The sequence below is a fragment of the Lycorma delicatula genome, chromosome 2 (assembly GCF_047948215.1).
Source record: "Lycorma delicatula isolate Av1 chromosome 2, ASM4794821v1, whole genome shotgun sequence".
Classification (NCBI taxonomy): Eukaryota; Metazoa; Arthropoda; class Insecta; order Hemiptera; family Fulgoridae; genus Lycorma; species Lycorma delicatula.
In genome coordinates this window covers 125,194,373-125,206,548 of record NC_134456.1, presented here as the reverse complement: position 1 = coordinate 125,206,548, position 12,176 = coordinate 125,194,373, and positions in this window count along the sequence as shown.

The window sequence follows — 12,176 nt, the reverse complement described above, 5'->3', positions numbered from 1 at the left end:
ATCTTACGAACATTACCTCCCTCTTTGTTTTGTTTTTTTTTTTTGGAGTCTCTGTGACATGAAACTTCCAGAAATAAAAACATACCCATATCCCATTTTTTTACCGAATACCATTCTTTCTCTATTGCAGTACAACTCTAGAGCTACGATGCCAGGAAAGTAAAAAAGTGTATGTATATTTGTTTACTTTTTACGCGAATATAAAATAAATAATTCCATACAAATTAATTAAAAATTTCACCACATTACTACAATATATAATATATATATACGATAAATATATAACATAATCGTGTATATATATATATATATATATATATATATATATATATATATATATATATGTGTGTCATTATAACTTAATTTAATCACAATATAAAACTCAAATACTAAATACAATGTAAAAAAGAACTATCAGATAATTCAGTACACAATATATTTCATAAAGGTTTCTTTCTGCTTGTGTTTAAAATTAACATCCACGTATTACTGGTATTTTAGTTAACTTAGTGAATATTTTCTACATTTAGAAAACAATTTTTATAGATTTAGTGCTTTCAAAAGAATATAATGTTATATTAAAAATCGTAATGTTATATATTATGTAACTTTTTACTGTTTTCCATAAAAGATATTAAAATTAAATTAAAATCATATTGATTTTCAATGAAATTCTACAATTCCTTAATCTTTTTTATTAGTGGAGAAAGAAATTTGTCAAACAATAATATTAATTATTTTTTTGAGAAAATTGTTTGATAAACTTAAATGAAATTGATTTCTGCATGTATAAGATGAGCTTCGCAATAAAATTTAGAAAATTATAAAATATTTATTAGTTCAAACAAATAACTCAAAAAGCGTAAATGAAAAGATAGCATTCTCGTAACTAAACAATACCGTAATTTTAGTGATATGTACAATCAAAACATTTATGATAACAGTCGTTCAATTAAAAGTTACAACCCAGTCTGATAAGAAAGACCTATGTATCTCGAGAAGAACCTCACAGTTTTTTCAATTACTTTTTTTTTTGGCTAGATCAAATGTTAGGTTTTTTAAACTAGGTTATACGTTAAACTTTTCTATATAAAAAGTTAGGAAATTCGCGGGTAGTACGAAGAAATGGAACCCACCGGGTTGGTCTAGTGAAGAACACGTCTTCCCAAATCAGCTGATTTGGAGGTAGAGAGTTCCAGCGTTAAAGTCATAGTAAAGTCAGTTATTTTTATACGGATTTGAATACTAGATAGTGGATACCGGTGTTCTTTGGTGGTTGGGTTTCAATTAACCACACATCTCAGGAATGGACGAACTGAGACCGTACAATACTACACTTAATTTACACTCATACATATCATCCTCATTCATCCACATCTTATCTGAACGGTAATTACCGGAGGCTAAACAAGAAAAGGAATGAAAAGTATGAAGAAATGGAAAATTCAAAGTCTTTACTATACTGAGAACACAAATTTGTTGTGAAAGGGCTGATGAATGGAGTATAGATTTAATTCAATTGAAGATAAAATATATTACCAATTATGTTTTTGCTTTTTATTTATCATAACAATGGTAATGGGTCTATCCAAAAAAAAGGCTCATATATATTAGCGTTCTTTTAGTGTGTAGGAATAGTTTTTGTTAAAGAAGAATTAAATATTATTTAATATGACAATGGAAGAGAATATGAAAATAAAGAATTGCAATAGCTTTTCATTAAAAAAAAAGTAATAATAATGGTTATAGATTGTGTCATTCTGCACCATAAAAAATAAAATTGAAAAAAATTTAATAATGTTTCTAAATTTAAATAAATTTATATTTTAATAATTTTATATTTAAATAAAATTTAAATAATTTGAAAATTCATTTGAATTTTTGGTCTCGAATCGTAGATTCTGCAGTTTTTCGTTCCACGGGTATTCTATATAATTATTGGTGGAATGAGAGTTGTGTCCCAGGAAGCAACCTCAAATACCTCAACTTTTTTTTTATACCTAGATCAAAATTAACGTCGGCTTAGTTAATTAAATCGAAGGAAAGTTTTAAAAAGTTAGTGGCCGCAGTGCTCAAGGAAATCAGTCCTTTTTTAATTTTTAATTCAAATTTTCAGTTCAAATGTAATGAAAATGTGTACAGTATTGAATCGGCTGATATTTTCTGTATGATAATCATCAAATGTGATCGGTCTTACCCAACAGTTGATAGGCAATGCTTTATTATTAATAAAATGATGTTCTTAGAAGAATATTTAATTTGAATTTTATTTCTTGTCATTAGATATTTGACCATCTCGGAAACCACCGTGATTAATATATATGCTTTAGTGGTTCTCCGTTTTTCAAAGTAGAATAAATGAATCATTCTTGAAATGATTCATTTATTAATCAGATAAATGATAATCTTTAAATTATTATTCATTTAAATAAATCATTCATGTTATTTTCTTAATCAACAAAAATATCCCTTATCCTTATATTTAAATTATCATAAATTCCCTTAATATTACCTACCCTGTAGTATACATTAAAATCCAAGATATTCTGTAATTATATTCTTTTTACTTTGTAATAAAAAAATATTATGATGAACAGTATTATAATCCAAGCTTTATATATACTATGGATTGATATCGCAGACAACTTAAACCTCATTTCGAATCAAAATACTGAAACTCATTCCAAATGTATGCTATTATTCCTAACAACTCTTAAATCAATGATTCAATTAATCGGTCACTTAAAAAATTGTTAGTTAATCGGAATTCTATTTGATAATATTATGATTTAATATAAAATACAAAATAATAAAAAAAATTGATAATTTATTATCGTGCATCATTATTTTTGTTACCGATGCAGCAGTTAGAATTTCTGTAACAACTTTTCAAACAAAACTTCCGGTTTTATATTAATAACTGTTATTTTAGTTTATAAATCTTTATAAATTTGATAATAAAAATCAAACAATTAAACAATATACTGATAGATTACAAAACAGCACATGGTAGATTCAGCATAATTCACAATTAATATGTTGTTAAGACTGTGTTACAGAAAAAGTTATAATTCCTTTATATTAACTGATTTTTTTTTGTGTATTATCAGTATTTTGATTGCTTTTGTAGATGAAGATGTCAGAACAAACGACATTTGCAATTGAAAACAGCTTATCAGCTGTCAGGGGAATGTAGGAAAAAATCAATCGGACAGAATATAAAGAAGAATGGTGAAGTGAGTGTATGTGTTGGTGAGGGGTAAAGATGGGGGATACAACATGGACAGTAGCTGAGATGCCGGAGATAGGAAGTGGTGAGATGGCATCTCGACGTTATCTCGACATCTCCCCTCTGACAATCGCTAGTCGCTTCTCCCACCCTCCCACTCCTCTTCTACAACGCAGAGGAGCTCCTCTTCTCTTTTAACTCCCCCCCTTCCTCCTACTGTCCTTCCTTCATCATTTCTTTCTCCTGAAATACCGCGATGAAGGGGGGCTAAAAAAAAAAGAGTCCTTTGGTTTCGTTGAACTGTTTGGTGGACAGTGATTTAATATCATCATTTTTAAAATGGACGTGAACAGAAACCAGAAACAAGCACTATAAACATGATACCATAAATTTCTGGTTAATATGAGCCATTTAGACACTCGCATTACATTATAGACATTTAATTGAAAATGGAAATATTTTTCTGTAAAAATACATTGCAAAAGAAATATTATCATTCTTGTATATTGACCTATTAACCAAAGTGCGTTTAGCATAAAACATACACTAAAAAATAAATCATAATTATATAAAAACAAATTTGATAGTAATGATTATAAAGAACAGTATTTTAAATTGGAACTCGATCTTTGGGCACATTAAACAAAAGATTTTTCATTATAGATATTAATTAGCTGCAATTGATACATTATTTAACTGTTACATTTTCTCAGAATAACAATTCTAAAAATTTCATAAAATATTTAGAAAAGTAGTTATATTAATGATTTAGTTTCAGATAAAATAAGTTTAAACTTAAATAATTAATTTAAGTTTAAATTAAATGTGTTAATTAAAAACTGTTTTGTCAGAGATTTTGCATTTTTTCGTTCTCCCATCTACGTAACTTATTCTACGATAACTTACAGAAATATGAAAGTTAAAAAAAAGCTGACAACACAGTTGTAGGACTTTGCCGTCACGTGGCTAAAGCCGCGTTCCGGGAAAGTCCTACAACTGTGGGTTGTTTCTGATGCACGACTTATACATACACACTCAACTTAATTTAAAATATTTATCATTTTATTTAAATATAATACTTTTTCCTTTATTTACTTTAATGATTCTAACTAAAGCGCGCGCGCATATCGTATTTAATTTGCGCGGATGTGGCGATACTAGCGGCGACGGTCGGCACTAACAAAACTAATGTAATTTCACAACTTACATAGAAAAAATCTGGCTCATAGGATCGGCAGACTGGTGTAGCCGTCAGGCTTAACGCACCAGAATCCGAGTCAATTTTCTTAACGAATTTATTTCTCAAAAAGTTTCAAAAACATGCCTATAAAATAAAAGAAGTTCGCAATTTTTTGAAGATTATGTTTATCTCATGATAAATTGAAGAAAAGAAGGATTTATCAGGATCGAAATATATTCTTTTTGTTTCTGATCATGAAAATCAATTCAGATTAATTTTTCTAAAGCTGGTTTTTAAAGGCTAAAAAAATAAAATTTTCGCTCGCAAAAAATATATTTTTTTAAATTTCACAATATTATGAAGGTTCTTTGAAAGATGACGTTCTCGTACACACCTACCCTTTTAAAAATACGGATAGTTTTTATTTTTATTTAATTTCTCCCTAAAAATTTCTGAATGCCCACAAGTATTGCATCGCGAACATTTAGCCTCAGTTTGGCAGTCCTTCCGGAGATGCCCACTGCTCCACAATTAAAACAACGCCTCTTTTTGTCGGAGCGCTGCAGAATCCTGCCCGGTGTTCTATGCCCCAGCACCGATAGTATTGCTCCTTGGACCTTCGCAGATCTTCTCCGTTTGGTGTAGGAGGGGGTTTCACCGGTGGAAACTGGGGTTCTTTCTGTCCGGCAGGTCTTCACCTTCGGGTTTTGGCGGATAGTGGTGCGGTCGATGAAGCTTAGTTTCAATGAAATCGCTGAAAAGGTGGAGGGTGCTACCACGAACCTAATTGGTAGAGGTGGAAGAAGGGTCCACGTCCTTTCCCAGGTTGTGGATATTCTCACGTCTCAGGATGAGTTTATTCGAAAGTTTCGAAAAACAGTAGGCGAGTCGGTCACTATTGACGTCTTATCAATGCGGCAGGCTTACGGCTCCACAAAGGTTGTCACGTTAGCAGTGCCGCCCTTCTTGGCAGACAAACTATTATCTGATTGGAGCGTCCGCATTGGGTGGGTGTCCTATCGAGTGATGCGGCGTGCCTCAGATGAACTTTGCTTCCGGTGTTGGAATTTAGGCCACAGGGTCAAGTTTTGTTCCGGAGTAGATAGGAGTGGCCACTGTTAGGAGTGTGCGGTAATTCCGGCCATTTACGTAAGGATTGCAAGCACGAACTTAGATACTCATCCTCCAAATCACATGGTCATGTACCTGGAGGTCGGGGATGTAAGACGGCTTCATCTGCATCTGGAATTGTCTTCGTAGAAGCGACATGGTATCTTTGAGGGATAGCCTCACTCTGGAGAGGTGGAAGGTTTCGGTCTTCCCCCTACATTTATCGGGTGGAGACTCCCTTGAGATGATATTGTGGAACAAAATAAGACCGTAGTCTCAGTGGAGGATCCCTCTGGTGGTTCCCCACTAGAGGCAAGGCATCAAGACCAGAGTCCCGGTGAAGAGTTCCCATTTGGGAACTCCTCACTTGAGGCATAGCAAGCAAAAAGAGTACTGGCTATCTGGGCGGGGGTTTACGTCCTTCGAGGTAGTTTGAGACGAAAGCAGCCCTCGCAGCTGAGTTTATGCTTAGTCGCGGATCCGGCTCTGGGGGGCGGAAAAACAAGTGACAATAAACCACCAATGTACACCAGTATCCACTATCTAGTAATAAATTCTATCACTAGTATAAATTCACTAGTATAATTCACTATCTAGTATAAATTCGTATAAAAATAACTAACTTTTACTAGGATTTAAACCGCAGAACCTTCAACTTCGAAAATCAGCTGTTAAACAACTGACGAATTTACCATTAGGACCTAGGAGAGCTAACTTAAAAGAAAATAATTAACTAAAAGATAATAAATATTAACTTAAATAAATAATAATAAATTGCACAAATATTACAGCAGATTACACACATAAATATCCATTATCGATAAAAAATTTAGGAATAGGAAAAAATTAATTAAATAATGGATTATTTATCAGCGTATAATTTAATTTACCAAGTGCGTTAATAATTTATAATAAGATAATTTCACTTTATATATATATCTTTTATTTTGAAAAATTGCCCGTTGCTTCAAAATATTTCATTTTTACTAATTGCTAAGACTCTAAATGTTCTTTCTGAGCGAACAGAACAATAAAATAGGAAAGAAATTTTGCCAAAAAGCATTGGGGATCGAACAAAAATAAGAACTAAGAGGAAATATTATCCGAGATACATTATATCAATCAGAACATCAATAACCTCTCTTCTTGTAGATGTGAAGCCACTATTGTGTACTGCTTGCGTGAGTGTGTTCGTGCGTGAGAATAAAGAGGGGTAAAATAAGAAGAGGTTAGGGTGAACAGCGTGAACTACACTCACTCTGTCAACCACCGACACACTCGGTTGACATGTACATACACGCCAAGTATTTAGTGGTTTGTAATCAAATATTTACCAGTTATATTTTTAATAGTTATAATAATCAATAATCTTCCTTATAAAATCATTTCTTTTCATTTAAATACTGTTACGAGCTTTATAAAAATAGTCTGTTTTACATAATCTTATTAAAAAGATTTTCAATATCGTTTGAACGAATAGAGAAGAATATTACTTATATAACTTTATAAAAAACGTAAATAAATCACCCACGGTGTTCAAGATATAAATTCCGTGATTAACAATAATGATTTACCGTTGGAAAAATTATGAACATAAATTACACAAAATATTAATTAATTTTTTATAATTATAATTATTATAATAATTCTTTAACATTAATTTAATAAAACTTAATTATTTTTACCGATCTCCTTCGGCGAATGCTAGCATCTCAATCTTTCAGTCTTTCATTCAGAACGTTCAGTGTTCGAATTCCGATTAGGCTCGGAATTTTTCACGTGGCACAAAATTTCATATATTATTACCATCCATATAATATATTATCATAATATATATTCATATATTATGCACCTGTAGTGAATTAGTTAAGTAAAAAATTCCGATAATCTCTCTGTAATATAATTATTGCTTTTCCAATATTATTATTTTAATGATATTCATAATTCTAATTTATAATTTCCTAATACTCTGTAAATAAGGTAATTTTCAAAAGGTTACATTATGATTCATTTTATAATACGATAAAATTAAACTGTATTTATAAATAAAATAATATTTCCCGTATAATTATTTTCAAATTCTTAATATTTATAAACTTGATACTTGTCAGGTTATTATTTTTCAGACAATTCTAATAAAATATAAACTCATAATGTATTTAAAGTACACTTGCATTTTCTCTATTGCACAACATTCATCCAACCGATGAACTCCGTTATTTATTCAAAAGATCAATTTTACAAAAGAAAATATATAAAATCGATAGGTATTCGTTTCGATGCAGATTAGGCTTCAGAGATCATCAATAGATTTCAAACAGCCTGGTCCTGGAAATCCCAGTGATCAATAAATTTTTACGTTTATGCACACCTAAGGTTATAAATCTTTACTTTAAGACTGATTTCATATTTTAATTAATATAAAGTATGAAAGAATAAAATGTAATTCAGAAACTCGTTTACGACTGGTTAGCAGGAAGTAAATTTCATTCACAAAGTAATAAATAACACTGCTAATAAAATACATTTTTCAAACTAAATATAATGTAAGTGTGAGAAGTAATTTAAATTAATGTTTAAGTATTGTTCATAATTTTGTATAAGTTAACTTAAAACTAACTCATATAAATAACTAGAAATGATATAAAAACGTTTTTATGAACTTAACAAGAAAATAAATTTGAACACCTCGGATAATTATGATGAATGAAATATTAATTAAATTAATCACATTATGATGAATCAAATAAATTCAATGAAACAAAATGAATATCATATAAATGCGTTTCTACATGGATGCATTACACGTAGTAGATTGATTAAGAATTACGGGTAAAACAAGCAGTCATCTTCTCCCTACTGGCACTGCAGTAGCACAATGAAAAATTTCATATCTGATCGAAACGGTTGCTTAATATTGCATTGTAATACAAAAAAAATTCGCCTTTCAGGTAATAGGTGCCTTTAACGGTATTGTTCAAAAGCCTTAGCGAATCTTCCTTAATCAGCAACTTAGGATTATTCAAACCAATCTATAATTCGCAGTCGAAGATGTTTTAAAATGTTTCTCATTTTAACTTTAAAAATGATTATAAATCTATTAAAAGGGTCATTTTTGTTTTAAAACTTTAAAATTTAAGATATTCTTTATCAATTATGATAAAAAATAATTTCATGAGTATTTTTTCATATATTGGATGTGAATCTTAGAGTACAGAAAAAAGGTGTTCATGTAACAAATAAATTATTAGTTAAACTACAGTTTGACTAAGGAAATTATAAAAATTGGAAAAATTGGCCACCCAGTTCCAGTGTACTGAATAAGGCCGTCTCACTTTGTCTAACTGTTCCGCAGTTTTATTGCAAGGTGGAAGGTATTTTCATCACTGAAAAAGCTAGTCGCATTTTGATACGGTATTAATATTTTGCAGTCCTTAAAGGTAAATTACGACAAACTTGTTCTGTGTAGAAAGAATTTCGTGAACGATTGCAACAATTTTAATAAAATACTAGGGGACCCGTGCTGCTTGCACTACAGCATCAGTAAATGAATTAACTCAAGTTATAATAGATAATTTACTGTATGGTTCGTAAGACTTCCTTCCAGACAACATTAGCTTTGCGTCGACCCTTAGGTTTCATCACCACTTCCATATTTCATCTCCTGTAATAATACTTGTTCGCATTTCTTCTTTCCCGCTTTCGAAATAAACTATACATCGATTTTCGTTCAAACTTCGTCTCGTATGTACATATTTGCGACACAATTTTCATCGCGCCTCCCCTCTCATACAATAACAATGTATACAAATAATATATATTTTGATTATTTTGACGCTAAAGCTACACTACGACCTTAATTACAAACTTTAGAAATCACCAAGAATAAGAATATTTATCGATATTTGGCAACACTGATCCGTTGCATTGACAAAACCAGAATCGATGCATCTCTATTGCTCTCTGTCTTATGTTCACCATATCGGACATTCTCGCGGCTTCACGAGAAGTTCCGATTTGTCTCGAACATTCTGTAACGTCTGCGCAAACGCGTATAAATGCTACATCTCTTTCAATTACAGTTACTCTCATTCGAGTCGATCCTTCTCTCGCTATCGAATCTATCGTGAATGCATATGTTGTAATTTGCGTGTTAATTGCAATTCACGGTAATAAATATTCGTGGCAGTAAATTTATACAGATTCATGGATAAATTAAGTGGGCGTAAGCGAGCATTAGACGATAGTGAAGCGTCAACAAGTGCATAGACGAGCGTGGTTCCAAAAATAAAATTAAGAAAATACACTCAAGAATACTTTAATTTTAGGTTTACCAGTACTGTAGTAAATGAAGAAAAAAGGCCCCTGTATGTCATTTGCTCAAAACTTTTGGCAGTAGACAGTATGAAACCTAATAAACTTAAACGATATTTGGAAACGCTTCAAAGTGAGTACATTAACAAACCCCGAGAATTCTTGGAATTAAAATTAAAATCTTGTGTAAAACACATCGTTTTAAAAAAAAATTTGTGAATGAAAAAGCTTTACCTGCCTCTTTCAAAGTTTCACATAAAATAGCGAGATGTAAAAGTTTGATGTGGACACCACATAACTTCCTTGTACGCCTACTGAATTACATATACACATTTTTATAAAATGTAAAGTACATAAAATTCTATTTCCTTAATAACTTCTGATATTTTTTCACTTTTTTTTTGGTTATTATTAAATTATTATTTATTGTAAAACTTTTTTACCATCTGAGGTTAATATTAATAGATTAGTATATTTAAATTAATAAAAAAAGTTAAAAAAAGGAGATGAAGTCGGATTTGAACCGATGTGCCTTCCTCTTGTAAGATCCAAAAATATCATTTAATTGGAATTTTATTTGGCTGTAACTCTAGAAGCAACGAAAATAAATACCATTTATGAATTATCGTTGAAAATCTCTCAATTGGGGCTTATTACCGCAGTTAAAAAAAAAATCTAAGATCCAAGTTTTTTTTTTTATTTTGGGTTTTTTTGGAGACTTTTTGTCAAGTCGATTGCAATAAAAAGGGGAGGTACACAATTAGATGTTACACCAGTCATAAATACAAAATTTCAACATCCTATGGCTAATTTTTTTTTAGTTATATACATTCGTACGTACAGCCCTCACGCCGAAACTAGTCAAAATGGATTCAAGGATGGTCAAAATGAATATTTCCGCTGAAATCTGAAAACCTAAATTTTTCGCGATCACAATACTTCCTTCACTTCGTACAAGGAAGTAAAAAGCCTCACACCATTGGTGAAGAGCTAATTTTGCCAGCTGCAATTAAAATTGTAGAAACTATGTTTGGACACATTGTATGATCCACAGAGAAGCTCTGACTTCCAAAAAAATGAGTTCCGCTCCGAATATTGTGCTAACAACGGTTAACCGTAGTAAATTATACAAAAATGGGACCTCTAAATTCAAGAGTCTTTTCTTAAAAAAACCCATGTCTTTACTCTGTAAAGACATGGGTTTTTTAAAGACATCATTCTTAAAGACATGGGTGCAGTACATTCAGCGTTACTATTTTATTGGGAGGCAAGATGGTTATCACGTGAGAAAGTTTTGTAACATGTTTATGAATTAAGAGATGAATTCTCCATTTTCAGGAAGAGAAAAAACGACCGGAAGCCGAGAAATTTCGAGATGGTATATTAGTGATGGAATTGAGCTACTGGGTCGATAAATTCTATAAATTGAATACCTTTTATCTTCACCTCCAAGGAGCAAATACACAATGTTGGATACAAGTAATAAAATTAATGCTTTCTGTAAAAAAATTAGAATTGTGGAGCAAAAATTTAAAGCAAAAAACTTACAAATGTTTGCAAATGTGGATGAATATGTTAAAACTTACATGCCTGAAGAATATGTGAAAGTTGATTAAGTAACCATTAAAAAGCATGGGCATCTACCCATGCTGGAAAAGAATTTTAAAAATTATTTTCTTACTGACAACTTGGTAGTATGTCACTTGTGGGTTTGAGATCCATTTCAAAATACTCCCGACTGGCTCTCAACTGCTGAAGAAGAAATTTTCATAAACTTCACGATAAGTGGCGAAATCAGAAGATAATTTAGTAATAAATCACTGTTTGAATTTTGGGCAGGGGTGGATAATGAGTTTTCTGCACTGAAAACAAGAGAATTCATTTCGTATACTGTTACCTTTTCAACATCCTACTACGCGAAATCGGATTTTCTGTGGTGGCTGCTTTGAAGACAAAATATAGATCTCAGCAAATTATAGAAAAGTAACTCTATTGTGTCTATTTCTAATATTAAACCTTCCTTCGAAAAACTTTGCTGTGCAAGACAGGCCCAAGGGAATCAATAATAATTATTAAACTTGTTTTCAATTTAGTATTGATAAATTAATTATTAAATAGCCGGCCTCCGTGGCGCGAATGGTAGCGTCTCGGTCTTTCAGCCGGAGATTCTGGGTTCGAATCCCGATCAGCATGGCATTTTTCATACGCTATATTTCCATATCCGACGCACAATATCCCTTATGTGGCGATATCATAAGAAAAAAAAATACATTGTGCAATACTGATACAATCCTATTTATATTAGTGTATTATATTAGTGTAAATGTGTATTTTATTATTTAT